The sequence below is a fragment of the Ostrea edulis genome, chromosome 6 (assembly GCF_947568905.1).
Source record: "Ostrea edulis chromosome 6, xbOstEdul1.1, whole genome shotgun sequence".
NCBI classification, from domain to species: Eukaryota; Metazoa; Mollusca; class Bivalvia; order Ostreida; family Ostreidae; genus Ostrea; species Ostrea edulis.
The window spans coordinates 23,543,498-23,557,706 of record NC_079169.1 but is presented as its reverse complement, the minus strand read 5'-3'; the positions used below and the strand labels follow the sequence as shown (position 1 = coordinate 23,557,706).

Genomic DNA, 14,209 nt, shown 5'->3' with positions numbered 1-14,209 from the left:
ACGCAGGGAAGAATGCAATTTGTGCGATATGTGTACAATCTTTCCAAATCTTCTTGTGTTTTGTACACGATATTGCGTTTGTTGACTTTTTATCATTTTCATATGATTGGAGTAGGTCTCGTTTGAGTGGAGTTTTGACAGCTTTGCGAGAATTTACGAGAGTTTGGGGTGGCCCGGATTTTTGTAGCTGCTCGCCATTTTGTTTGTAAGAGCCCTCCGCGGGCAATATTGAAAAGTGTGCTAAATTAAAGTAATAAAATTTACAGTGATGAATGCATCAAAGTTTCTTTTATATTCCATGGTGAATTATCAAACGTCAAAAGAATCTGCGACGGTCTAGGGTAATTCTGGAGTAGAACTCTGATGTAGGCAAATTGCACATGCTCAAACTACTCAACACAACGGAAGTAAAGACTCATAAACTTCGATCTGCACAGAAAACCTAGACAATAATACCCACAGCAAAATGGCTTACAAAATAGCAAGTGTGTGTGTTTTCTTTCGTGGTCGAAAACCTAAACTGATATAAAATCGATGTTCCTTTGAAGACTTGATGGACATACAATTGAGCTAGTAATTTTCCTAATACAGATGTCGTGTCGAACGAACATGGACAATTCAATCTAAGGTCATTACAAACTTTTATAACACTTCTATTTTCCGCCTTTCAGCAGAACCTTTGTCACATCTACCCCATTGCTTGCCCATGTCCAAATCTCAGCCTCACTTTGTTGAAATTTTTATGTCCTTTTACGCATATTATTTTTATGATTATTAGAGTCTTTGGGCTAGCTGTTCGAACTAGCAATGACCGGCCTTAACTGCACTTTTACGAGCGTTTTACTCTTTCCGAATTAATAAATCGTTGGGATTCCCGCTCTAAAATTTCAAATTCAACACCTTTCTCTGGCAAAAAGAAATAAAAATACTAATCCGGATAGAGGACCGCCATATGCCTTAATAACATAGACAAAGATAGACAATTAGTTCTCAAGCTTGGCGCACATAATTCATTTTTCAGCATTTCCACAAAGGGGCATAAAACCTCGCTTAATGCGGCTGTTGTGGCATAATGAGATAGTCATTTGGTAGTCAAGAGGAGCCCCGTGATCCGATTTCCCCAGTATTCAGATAATCGTGTTATTAAGTATACATCTATCACCTACGTCCAACAAAAATCCAAAATGATATCCTTGCATATTATAGCAGATATCTTAACCTGAAATTGTATTTTTTATGTTTGTCCTTTATGTAATCATGGTTTTATAACTGTGGTTATAATTCATATTTAAAAACTAAAGTATAAAGGAGCGATAAGGAGTTTTCTTTCTATTTTAGAAATTAATTTAGATCATAAAAGTTTTAGGTTATAAATACAACTTAGTAAATACGATTGAAATTAAAACACGAACGTGGAAATGTAAATATCAGTGTATAATTCATTTAAAAACCAATCGTTCTTCGTAATTTTTATTCTTAAAAAAAATATACTGTGTGCTTTGGAGATTTCCCAAGGATCACATGCTAAAAAACGGTGTAGGGTTGTGTATATATCTTGTTATAATTTGGTTGCAGATATTATGAATATCAAATTTTCAAAAAAAAATTAAGAAAACGTAGACCGTTAAAGACGGAAAAATCAAGGTTTTTTTTAACCATGCTGCATAACTCGGTATATTTTCTTCTCCTCTTATTGTAGACGCAACTCGTTATTTTTGTAATTTAGAGATATATTTCTGGCAATGATTATTTATTTTGAGCACCCTTGAATAATGAACAATTTCCAAGAAACATCCTAGGTATAAAAAATGGTATTGGTTTCAAATTTGGAGCATGTTTCATTCTTTATATGTAGGTAAATGAAGCACGAAATGAAAGTAATGTCCCAATAGGAAAAGAAAAGTTACAAACATAACTCTGTTTTATTAATTCATTATCTGTTAATTAACCATCCAAATAACTTGCAGCAATATCCTTATTCGCATTACATTTCATTATCTGTTGTTTTGGGGAGGCTTTTTTTTTTTTTTTTTTTACATTTCTGCATAGAAGCGTAATTTTGTTTGAAACTCCAAAATAAGCACGTTCGGCTTTGTCGTGACATGTCATAAATGCAGGTGTTGCATTGATTTCTTTCCAGAAAACGATTTTTTTCTTTTCCATTAGTATTTCTCGTTGATAAAAAATTATGAAGTCCAAACTGAGGATATAATTAGTGAAATAATTATTTCAAACAGTAAACAATTTAAATTCAAATATTTTCAATGAAAAAAAATTCATAACTTCGATAGCTTGTTTTTTAAATCTTTTAAAGAATAGGTTTTTCTGTTTAAAATGTAGCATTATAGTATTCGTTTCGTAAAAATTAATTGTATATTCCTAAACAATTTTACATTTGAATTAAACGCATGAACCTGTTTTTTCGTGCTTAACTTGAATCAAAATAAAATTATAAATTACAATACATAAATGTTTATTAGGTGGTAAATCAATTAACATGTGGAATTTTAAATTCCACCCAATATTACAACATCAGAAAATGCTATAAAAAATCACAGATACATACCCACACCGAGGTTTTGTGTTTCTTATTTTCTCATTAATGCTTAATAATGATATGTTCCATTTTATACGGACGATATTTCATTGTAACTATAGACCCTTGATATGAGCCGAATTAAAAGTCAAACCACCGTTAGTTCAAGTAGAGTAGTTTTGTATGGGACTTCCCAAGTCTGAACCACGGAGCAATAGACGCAAAATTATACACTACAGTACAAACCGTATTGTGAAAGTGACCAGGGATGCAGGGAAATTAAAAACGGGCTCTATAGCATCTGGATTTTGCAGGTGTCTAAAAGAATTTTAAAATAAACCTTAGCATCAAACACTGCGGCAAGGCCGTTAGGTGCTCGTGGTAATACATTCTGGAACACGAACTATTTGCTGTTGCGGATGGGTAGACCTATTCCCCGTCGTGTGTAAACTGCTCCATAATTAAAGATGGCTAAACAATATTCTCAGTGACTTTTAGGCACACTTTTTCATTTGGAGTAAGAGTTGTATCTCCCCAATAAGTTCGATGGATGGTCCTTGACTCTTGTTTCACTTCATTGGTGACCGATTCGCTTTCTGTATGAGTAATCACATGCACTGTAAGACGACTAGATCACTTTGTCCGAAGTCCAGAGCCAATTCAAGACACCACACTTTGGATTCTCCGTCCGTGCACGGCCGTCCCAGGTAACTCTTTTACTGATTATTTTTTATAAATAATACACGATCCCTGTGATTCAAACATGCGTCATTAAACCTGTTTTAACGAATAGAAATATGCAAATCATTTGACTTACGACTTTTTATCCCCTCTGCGAAAGTCCTCGTAGACTGTCCGAGGCTTGGTGATTTTCTGTTTTATCAAACATAACACAGATAAATAGAGGTAGTTTATATTATTATGACAATTTTTATGTATTTTTCTCCCTTCAGAAAAGCTTCGGGGCAATGATGCTGGGCGGGATTTGTTTTACGATCGTGGGGTACGGAAATTACCACGCTTTACAATCTCAGACCCCGGGTAAAAATTGCCGAAAACCATTTTCGTCATTTAACATACAATGGTTAAATTTCCTTTTATGACCCGAATTTACGAGTCCTGAATCAATTTTTGTGCAATTTGCGAAAATTCGATACTTCTACTTTAAACAAACGGCGACCTTATTGCATGAGTGAGACCCAGGAAAAATTTAATTACAATATCTCACAAGGAAACAGCACTGATATTTTTTTCTTATTTTTTTTAATCTGTGTAAATACTGTCATATACGTAACTAGAATAGTGATACATATTTTTGCAATCATCATATAACAAATTAAAATATTGAATATATTCAAAGAACTTTACTGATGTGTTTCATTGTTCAAAGATTCCACAATAGAGGTGTATTGTTTTATTTTATAATGGCACCTTTTTCACTACACGTGAGTCAATTGGAGAAACCCTTTTTATCAGATACTTTTAAGGTTATGGTCCTATATATGTAAATGTTTTCACCTGGCGGCAAACATTTAGAGACTTTGAAGGGTAATTTACGAGTGTTTCTAGGTGGCAAATAATTAGTATTCCGTCTCGCTACTACAAATCAAACCTAGATATTCTTCGTGTGACATCATGCAAAAATTTGTACAATTGACAAATCAAGATTTCCTTCAAAATGATCTCTAAATACGGGGTGAATTTGTTTCAATGCAACAAATATTCCAATAGTAGTGTCATCTACCACAAAGAATCAAAAATAACTTTGCCGTAGATCTCTAATGGAGAACATAAATGGGAATAATGCTACTTAATTCTTTAAATGAAGACGTGTTTTGGAAAAATTTTGGAGTTCATGATAAATTTGTGTTAAAAGTGTGGGGTGGAAGTTTTCGTTTTCATAAGGTGGTTTATAATGTCAATAACATTGTGTCTGCATGTAGAACAAGTGTTATTTGACCATAACACTTGACATACTTCACACAGATTTAACAGACACACGGTGTTCCAAGCCTTGGAGGAACATCACGAAGTTTTTCTCTGGTAAGACTATATAATTCCAAAAAAATATTGAACAGCTGCGTAAATTTATGTTAATTTTATATTAGTCTCTGTAGTCATACTGCTGTTAAAACTGGGTTTGAATGTTGTGAATGTTTGATAAACAAACGCTTAATGCAGGGGAAAATGGCATAGTGAATTCTTCCTTGTAGAACGTAAAAAACAAAAACAATGCTCTGTTACTATTGAACAATCTTCTAAAATCGATACACGTGCATGGAATGCATTTGATTCAGATCTATCGATCTTGCATCAATGGAAGTGCTTACATACACATTGCCGTGTTAACATCTAAAATTAATGTCGTCACTTGCTAATCCTCGGGTCCATACTTATTTGAAAAATCCGTTGAAGCTCTTTTTCTATTCATGATATTAAACATTCTGTAGTCTTTGTTTCGTGAGATGTTCATCTTCACATCTTGAGGAGAACTGTGTCGGTAGTCTATATGCACACTGATGGCAATCAGGTATTGTTTATATTATTTGGAATAATGACTATTTTTCTGAAAATATAAGTTTTTAATTATCATAATTACTATAACTTTTCGTAAAATAAATCTATTTCCTACTTTCTTTAATATAAGCGAAGTTGCTTATAAAGTATTTAAATTTTCAATAGAAAACTTTCATATTTGCTGAAATGATTAATAGTATATGTGTACATGTTTATTACTAAGTATAATAGATATGTTTGGGTTTTTTTTAGTAAAAGATTCATTTAATAAATAAGTGTATATGTTTTATTACTTACAATTAGTAACATGTTATTTGATTACATGTATTGTATAGTTTTCATTAAATTCAGTTTTATGATAATTAATTTTTTTCTTAAGTAATAATAAATGATCCATTGTTTCTTATTATTTCGTGATATTTTTTACTGTCTTGGTTTATTAAATATTGATTCAAACATGCCAACGGTGTGGCTGTCAAGTGATACCAACACGTGCAGACATCTAGGTGCTTTCACACTTTATGTTTGTTGAAATTCTATATTTTAATGATACGTTTTCCCGTATAAGAAAAGCAACACCAATAGGCAAACACTTTTTCATTACAAAATCAAGCCCTGAAATTTCAATACCCAAGAATTGTCGAGAAAAGAGAAAGTGTTTAAATCCTTTTTGTTTATATTCATTGAAATGTGTTATATTATTATAAAGGGAAAATTACATCTTTTGAAACATTTTAAGCTTAGTTTTCCATCAATATGTTAAAGAGTCAATGTCTTAAACGATCCAGTAGGAAATTACCATGTTTAATTTTTGTCTCTCTCTTTATTTTTTATTCATTTTTTTTGTTATTTAATATCAAATTGTTGATGTGTCTAAATAACTTTGCAAAGACCCTTTTATGCAACAATATAAGGTGTCTTTCAGATTTTATTTTGTTGTATATGTGTACAATTTACAGTGGAAAGATTTGATTTTTCCAAGAATCTTTGTGGTGTTATGTTGAAGTGATGCGTTAGGTAGGAATGAAACACTATTTCAGTCCTTCTCTTTGATTCTTGCGGAACACAAATGTGTATTACTCATAACTGTGGAAAGGAATTTCACCGCAAAAATTGCGAATCAAAGGATAGTTACCCCTGAAAGAGAAGCAGCCTCCTTAAATCTTCGCACGTTTTTTATTTACTGTAAGACATGAAATTCCCTTGGTCACAATCCTCTCTGTATTCATACTGTTTTAGTTACGTTTGAAGAATTTTATTGTAAAAGGAGTCTTAAAAGGTCTTTTTAGCGTTTGCAGGAGAATTTTGGAGTGTTCCAACATTCGCTACAGTACCATCTAAGAGCGAATTTTGTATTGTTTACTATCAGTTTTACTATGTGTGATGTGGACTAACTGATGGGGATTTCGTCTTAGTTTTAAGGGTTGTGTGAGCCAGGCTTTTAGTCGTAGATAACTGGCATCTGTTTGTCTTAATGTGTACGAGATAACCCCGCACCTATTGGTGTATACCTCGCCAGACCAGGGGCATTCTGGTGGCAAAGGCGTGGCCCCAGATATGTGCATGTAGGCAAACTCTCGAGCCACTCCACGCTCATGTCACAGAAGGCTTGTTGCATCGACAAAAAATATAGAAGTCTTCTCACGTTGGAATATGCATATGTTATCGGAAACCATAAAAATCGTCAACATGTGTAATATGCATTCTGGCTAACTTTAGATAACTGCTTGATAGCTCTGACCTCGACGTGAAAACACTGTCTTATCTTACAGGTTTTTGGAAGCTTATAAAACGCATAGTTTCAGACAAAGCCGCTCTCATAACGAACGATTATAAGACTTACCTCGTCCATCGCTTTTTATTTGGCGAAGATCTGTTGCCTTTCCCTTCTGATGTAAAATTTGTGCAAGTATCGTGTTTTAAAAATATACACAGATGAGAAAACATACAATCCGTGCTCTGTGAATATACCATGTTTCTAAATTATTCTAAGACTAGATATTCCAATAAAGCATCTTCATTTAAATTACAATATGGTAGGATATGTAAATAAACGTTTTTGTTTCTTAGAAAGACAGACATAAATAATTTGTACAAAGTATCAACACACACCGATACAATCTTGCCTTAATTGTAAACAAGTTCATTAGAGTCATGTGTGTGGCATTCAATAGTTCTCACAAGCTTTTTATAGAAACTTGCTTTACCTCAGTATAAAAACACGCTGTAAATAAAAGAGTACTTTGACTTTAGAGACACCGAATTACATGTTTTTATTGGACACTTTGCCACTGTTTTTCGGGGGTTTTGTTTTGGGTTAGGTTTTTTTTTTGGGGGGGGGGGAGGGTTTTGGGGCTTTTTTTTTACATTGCTATTTTTAACATCTAGTGTACTAAAATCAGTTTTTCAATGTACCCTGACCCTCCTCCTAGGTGTAAATATAGGTATATAAGTTACACTATGCATTTTTAAATCAAACTTAGTTTTCTTAGGTAAAAAAAATACAACCGTGTCTTACATAGGGATCATTGGCTGTTTACATTGTGTATGTATGACAATAACACGGATGGATTTGTCTTGCATCTGTTTGTTACCTATACACTATACCATGTATGGTAACAAAGTGTTTAATAAGTTTTAGATTTAAAAAATCTTAACATAACTACCATAAATATCATAATGCATAATAACCTCTTAAACACTCTAAAGCTTTAGAATTCCGATATTGTTCTACCTCCATATTACTTTATTCTGTGTTTATCTTCTATATATATATATATGATAACATTTAATTCAGTGTCTCAATATTAACACCTACAACTTGGTTTTTGTACTGATTTTTTCGCCGGCAGTATGTCCTGAACTTTTCATAATAATAATAATAATATATATATATATATATCTATATCTATATATATATATATATATATATATATATACATGTGTGTGTGTGTGTGTGTGTGTGTGGATATTTGCCTAGATGGTCGAGCGGTCTAGCCGCTGGTTACATGCTGCTAGGAGATTTGGTTCCGCAGGTCGTGAGTTCAACCCCGGGTAGGGGCGGAAGTGGGTATCCAAATAAAGTGAAATTTTCTGTGCTTTATCACTTAGGACATTTATGCTAATTTAAGAGTCCATTGCTATTTCCGTGCTTTATATATATATATATATATATATATATATATATATATATACACGTGTATATGAATGTACACGTACATATATATAAAGCGAAATTTACATTTCGAAAGAAATAGTTTGTTAAATTCGTAAAGATGAACAAAATCTAGTCTAGTGGTGCTAGTTCGTGGTTACTAATCAAAGATATACATCATCCATACTTTTCCTTTTCTATAAGAATATACTGTATACCGCCATATATTCGATGTGGTTTAATTTTCGCTATTCTAGATATTTAAATAGAATACACGTAAAAACCGTAAATTCAAAATGATGAATACAGACCGCTTTAGAACAATTATCAAGAGCGAGTTCAAATTTGTATAGCATTTTTCGCAGCGTTCCATATGCGTCATTTCAGTGTCTGATACATGCTGAGTGAACGCTATATTTATCATAGATAGTGGTATATGGACAGATGTATATTATCTGACTATGTACATGTACATCTGTCCGTATATTACGATATAATAACCATAATCACAGATTTCCATTGACAAATGTAGAATATTTCTATTCTTGTTTAAAGAGGAACAAGCACACAATAGTTTGAAAATTACTTGATGTAGCTCATGTGATTTGTTTTCACAGTATTAAAGTTCAATTTTCAGTATTGAATAACGTGGAGTAAAATCCCCAGGGATCCGTGTTTGCCCTACTCTAACTTTTGTATTTTTGATAACATTGACGAGAGTGATATCTGTTCGGGATCTTCACTTTTTCATCCTTGAATAACATTTTATTTATATTTGTATCTTCATTAAAAGTAAACAACTGGGTGTGTTCTGTACTTTCTGATTTGGATTAAAATATTTGAACCAAATTGTTATCACTTTTCAGAGTTATTCCTTGGTATGGTTTAAGCAATCGCATATCATAATCTTTCAAAAATGCAGCAAGTGGTTTATCCAGGGTCTGGTTAAAAAATTTGAAAATATCACTAAATCTAAAGAGGCCAGATTGATTTATGCTCACAATCTGACCCAATTCCTTAATTAAATGTATGGAATTGTGTAACGGTTTACCTTTCCACACTTTATTTTGTGTGAGAACATGGCGATTGGAGGTGTATAAGAAAGAAAGTAAATCCCTCCACTCTGTCGTTTTTGTCCGTTTCGACATTTCTGTCCGTTCAGCATTTTTCCACTATAAGTATGCAATAGATGATGCTGTGCCTTTATGTGATATCAAAGCGGGTGCTATGTAATGTTGTAAAAATAACTAGCTTAAGAAATTTGAATCTTTCCCAACAATTAAGCATGATTTTCATTCGATTTGCAATAAAATATGCTCTGTTCAATTGGATCGAAAGATCGGGAATAGACAATGCTGGATTCTATCCCAATTGTGTCCTTTCGATAACCCTTGGGTCTTTACGACTAAAATACCGGAACTCATGTTTTGAAATACGAAGGTGTAATTATTGCATGAAACTTGAAATGTAGAGAACAAAACCCTGGTCGATAACAGGATGATATAGAATATCCGAAAATCGTCAGCAGATTCTGGAGGCAAACGCACGTCACCACAACATCGTAACTCAACGGATAGTCTATCTGCACTCTGGATGATTCTATGGTGTGCACCTCATTAAAATACAAATTACGCTTCCAAAAGGCACATACATCTAAATTAAATTGTCTTATTATATCCTTGTCGTGTATAATTTGCGATTGGAAGGTGTTAAAGTTACCTGCAATGTGAGGTATAGGAATTACCGTGTGTAAATCTTTGACGGGTCTGGAGCTGGGATTTGGTATTTAAATAAAAGCATGCAGGCAACAACAGCTATCAGAACAGCGAAGAAATATAATAAATATATAATATCCCTAGGATCTTATATGAGGAGGACAGTATTCAACCGAGAACTATGGTTAGAGATTTGCATCATGTTCGCTAGAAGGAAAATTTAACATTTGGTCATTCCGAATCCATGACATAATGTTGTAATTTTGCACTAATTCTTGTAGAAGCATTAAGTATTTGAGTTTGTAACACAACCCCTCGTTTATTCTGTACTTCTGGGTGCAAACATCTTGAAGACGAGGAAGCATTATGCTTCATTGAAAACGAAATTTTACAGAAACACCGGCCGGGTTCTCGACCCTCGACTTTTGATCAAAATTTTCGGTATCTTTACTCAAAATTCCTATGCATAAGTTTAAGATTTTCTGCCTTCTTACAACAAATCTTGGAATTGTCGTTCATTAATTGTTGAAACTTGTGTGTGATGATATTGCTTATTGGGATTTACTTTTGCAATGAACACTGTTTTGCAATTGGTATTAAAGTTCTTATGACGTTGCAAACGAGACATGAAAAGGAGCTTGCATTTTATATATAGCCTACATTAACAAGTCTACATAATGCCATACATTAATATTACTACGGACTTTATAAGAAGAAACAATAAAAGAAAACGCTCCTCTAAAAGATTTCTCAATACCTGTTGTATAGAGTTCTGTAGAAGATCCCTCCATGACTTTTGTGTGGATACACGAGGACCTACTATAAGTGATGGCGCATTTATGTCCTTGATTTGTTCTTTGTGGTTCATTGCTGGCTGGAAGAAACAATTACCCCTAATGTTTTCTGATAACTTTGTTAGAGACCTATCGATTGAAATGTGGATAGGTCGTGGTCTGTTAGCGCCGCCTATGGTGAGACAGAGCGGAAGGTGCTACCCGGGGCCAAGACCTCTCGGCCAAACGGACCACTCGTCACAGCGGATCCCGCCGGGGAGAGTGGCCCTGATTTATGATATTGGTCTCTTTGTCTGGTGAACCACCTACGATGTTTAAATAAACTTGTAAACAACATTTGAACATTCCTGTTTTTACAGTGCAGAAAATCTAAAGAGTTTAAGAGATATCTCGATGACTGTTTTTTGAACTAGAAAGGCAAGACTTAGCGTTGTGTTATGCTCATTTAGAATATGTTTTGCTCTTTCAGAATATGTATTTTCTTTTAAGAAAATAATGCAGGGATAGACCTTTTTTAGAACTGCACTTAATGTATAAATCCATACATGATTTTCTGGCAACCTCTAAAATTAGCATGGAACACAATTAAAATAATATATGTACATTTATTTTATTCAATTAGCGACTTTTGATTCCATTTTAAGTAGTGGCTGGCTCCAGAAAGGGACTTATTTACATATGCCACATATTCACAGGTACCACCCATCATACCATTCTTGGTGGGCTTAATATAGTGTTAATAGTTCTGTCCTGATTTTCACTGTATCTTGAGAATTTCATCAGCATATGAATGTAATATTTTCACCCTCCTTGACCAGGAATATTTAATCATAAATATTTTTATGTAAAACATAGAAGACTGGTTTGCATTTTAAAAGCAGCAAAAAAGTACTGCCCTTTATTATTGATAAAAAATCCCAGCATCAGCTTCGTATTAAGTCGATAATCTACGTTTATAATTACTTTGGTATGTTGTAGATAGAGTTTTTTTCATTTTGGCGAAAAACCACATCATGCCTGTATCTGTAGTTAGTTTTTATACACTGTTTATAGCTATCCCGTGGGTGTTGCGACACCTACCGGTGAGGATTCCGGAAACTCTCCCGAATCTCTAGCATAAATAACCTGGGGAACGACAAGTAATTATCCCACACATAAACACGATACCCGCTCTACTGCTTACTACCCATCTCAGGCCGGCCACACACAACAACAAGTCGCTCCCTATCTCGTAAATTCTCGCAGACAAAACGCGAGATTGTGGCATCCAAGGGAGATAATTAGAGGATTGGGTTGGTTCCAGATCTACTGTTTGTGATGCTGATTTAGTGGTTCTGTAGTCGTTTTTACTGGCCTTCATCCTGCTAGTTTGGATTCCATACCTGTGATTTCAATGTCACTTTCATTTCTTCCTGAGCAAACAAGAGATCAGATATAAAGTTAATTGCAATGTGGTGGTCATTTATTTCTATCATTAGAGCAGATATTAGGATCATCTTTGATGATTTTGACCTAGATTATGATCAGAAGAAAACTTTCTACCGATCCATACAAAACGATACGTAAATAAGCACGCAGCCTTTCACACAAATGAAATAATAAAAAAACAGATTGCAGGTGTCAACCATCCGTCACAGGTAGAAATAAGGTAGAGGAGACTTCTTCCAACCACTCTCCAGATTGTAGCGTTATGGCAGGTGTGAAAGTGAGCACCTCGTGTCCCATCACTCTCCTATAAATGTCCTCTTTCTGCCATTTTCCGATGTGTCTTGCGATTTTTCCTGGATTGTAACACGTGCTGGTTGAGAAAAACTAAAATAACGGTTTCATTTACGCCAGTCCGTAGCTTTGCACCTGCAAATCTATTGCGGTCAGTTTTTTTCTGGGCTTTCTTTAATGGGCTTTGTTATCATACGTATTACATCAGGTTACAATGTAAAACAAAGCCATCACAGTTATCTCTCTTTGTATTTCAGACACTTTCTTTTTTAACTTTACCATCTGTGATTTGGGTTGTACTCAAAATAACTCGGCAATTTAATATAATCATCCCTTACCAATTTTTGGAAATGTTTCTTATTGAAAGACATGTATCCAGCAAAAATTGAGCGCTTGTCAATTTTCTTTAAATTATAGTTTTCCGCGCCACCAGACTATTTGATATTTGGTTTCTTTTATCTGTCTGCAGTGTCTCTTCAGGTTATTGATGAAATTTCTGCTATCTTGTTTCAAAAATTAGTAGTGTAGCTGCATCGCCAATATTACGAGATGATGCGATGTTTTCGGATGATGAAAGGTGTTAGGTTACAATATTTCTTATTATCCCCTATGTTACAACCAAAATAAGCAGGACCGGGGCAGAATTTCCGACCGATTAATTTTATTCATTAACCTAAGAGTAATCCAATGAATTAACCGCCATTATACAATGGATATGCGGTCTTTGTTAATCATGTATGTCCTCGTTAAATCATGTTGCTCTAACAAGAATCAAGAATGCATCCGCTTATCCAAAACTTCAATCCTTGACTTGAAAGGAGCTAGCTAGCGCGAAAATTGCCAGGACTCGGCTCCGAAAACCGACTTGCATATACATTCCATTATACGGGATTAAATGAAAACTAATTTGGAAGTCGAAACGGAAGCATAAAGAAGAGCTCTCATAATTCCGAGAAATAAAACTGCCTATCACTCTGCCGCACGGAGAAGTTTGTCCGTGTGATCGGGAGAGATACCAGGAGAATTTACAGACCAGATCATAAAAGTTCCCGCATTTTCACTCCAAACTAATTCCATTTTTGTCGTAAATCTATAAAGTATTTGCATATAATTAACGATGAGAGATTAAAACATTTTTTCCTCAATGATTTCTTGTATCATAAAAATGGGCTTACTTTTATTTATTCATTTATTTACATGTATTTATTTTCCCCCTTTGTTTTCATATGAAAAAATCACAGAAATATTATGACAGTTTAATTTTCTGTATTCTTTATTTTTTAAATCAATGAAGTTCATGTAGGATATGTAACACACACAATTTTCAAAATAATTTTCTACAGTGATGCTTTGCATCTTAACCGTTTTGGAAATATGTAAATTTCATTCATAATAAAATAATCGATATTGGTGTTGTTTTTTATATACTTATTATGATTTGTATTGTTAACAAACATGTAAAGAAGTTGATCAAAAATGTAAACCTATATATTCATCAAGACATCTTTTTAATAATATTATTGTATCAATCCATCCAATCTACTCAAAAACATGATTTTCTGTTATGACTCTTCAGAGTTCAGAAGACGAATTAAGACAATGAAAATAAAAAATACCCGGGGGATCCATTATTCCAGTATTGCAGAGAGGGGCTCCGCTTACATTTTAATTATCGGGCGGTCTCTTTGGACTGGCTTGAAAATGATTTTATTACCAAAGGTTGACCATTGTAGAATGGTAGCCCTCGGACACACTCGATCACTCGACTTGTGTG

General features: G+C 34.0%; 1 protein-coding gene across 7 annotated transcripts in view; it reads left to right on the top strand.

The window, feature by feature from the left end:
• The window catches only part of LOC125683318 (homeobox protein abdominal-B-like), a 136,486-nt gene that overhangs the window by 110,115 nt on the left and 12,162 nt on the right, over positions 1 to 14,209 (top strand). The window contains exon 1 of one of the 7 annotated variants that reach the window (XM_048924359.2): positions 2,018 to 3,243. The exons of 5 other annotated variants lie outside the window; for them this stretch is intronic. The gene's annotated coding sequence lies outside the window, so the exon portion shown is untranslated. Of the gene's footprint in view, positions 1 to 2,017; positions 3,244 to 3,767; positions 4,580 to 14,209 lie in introns of those variants that run through there. One more of the 7 variants, XM_056142099.1, reaches the window with a different exon arrangement.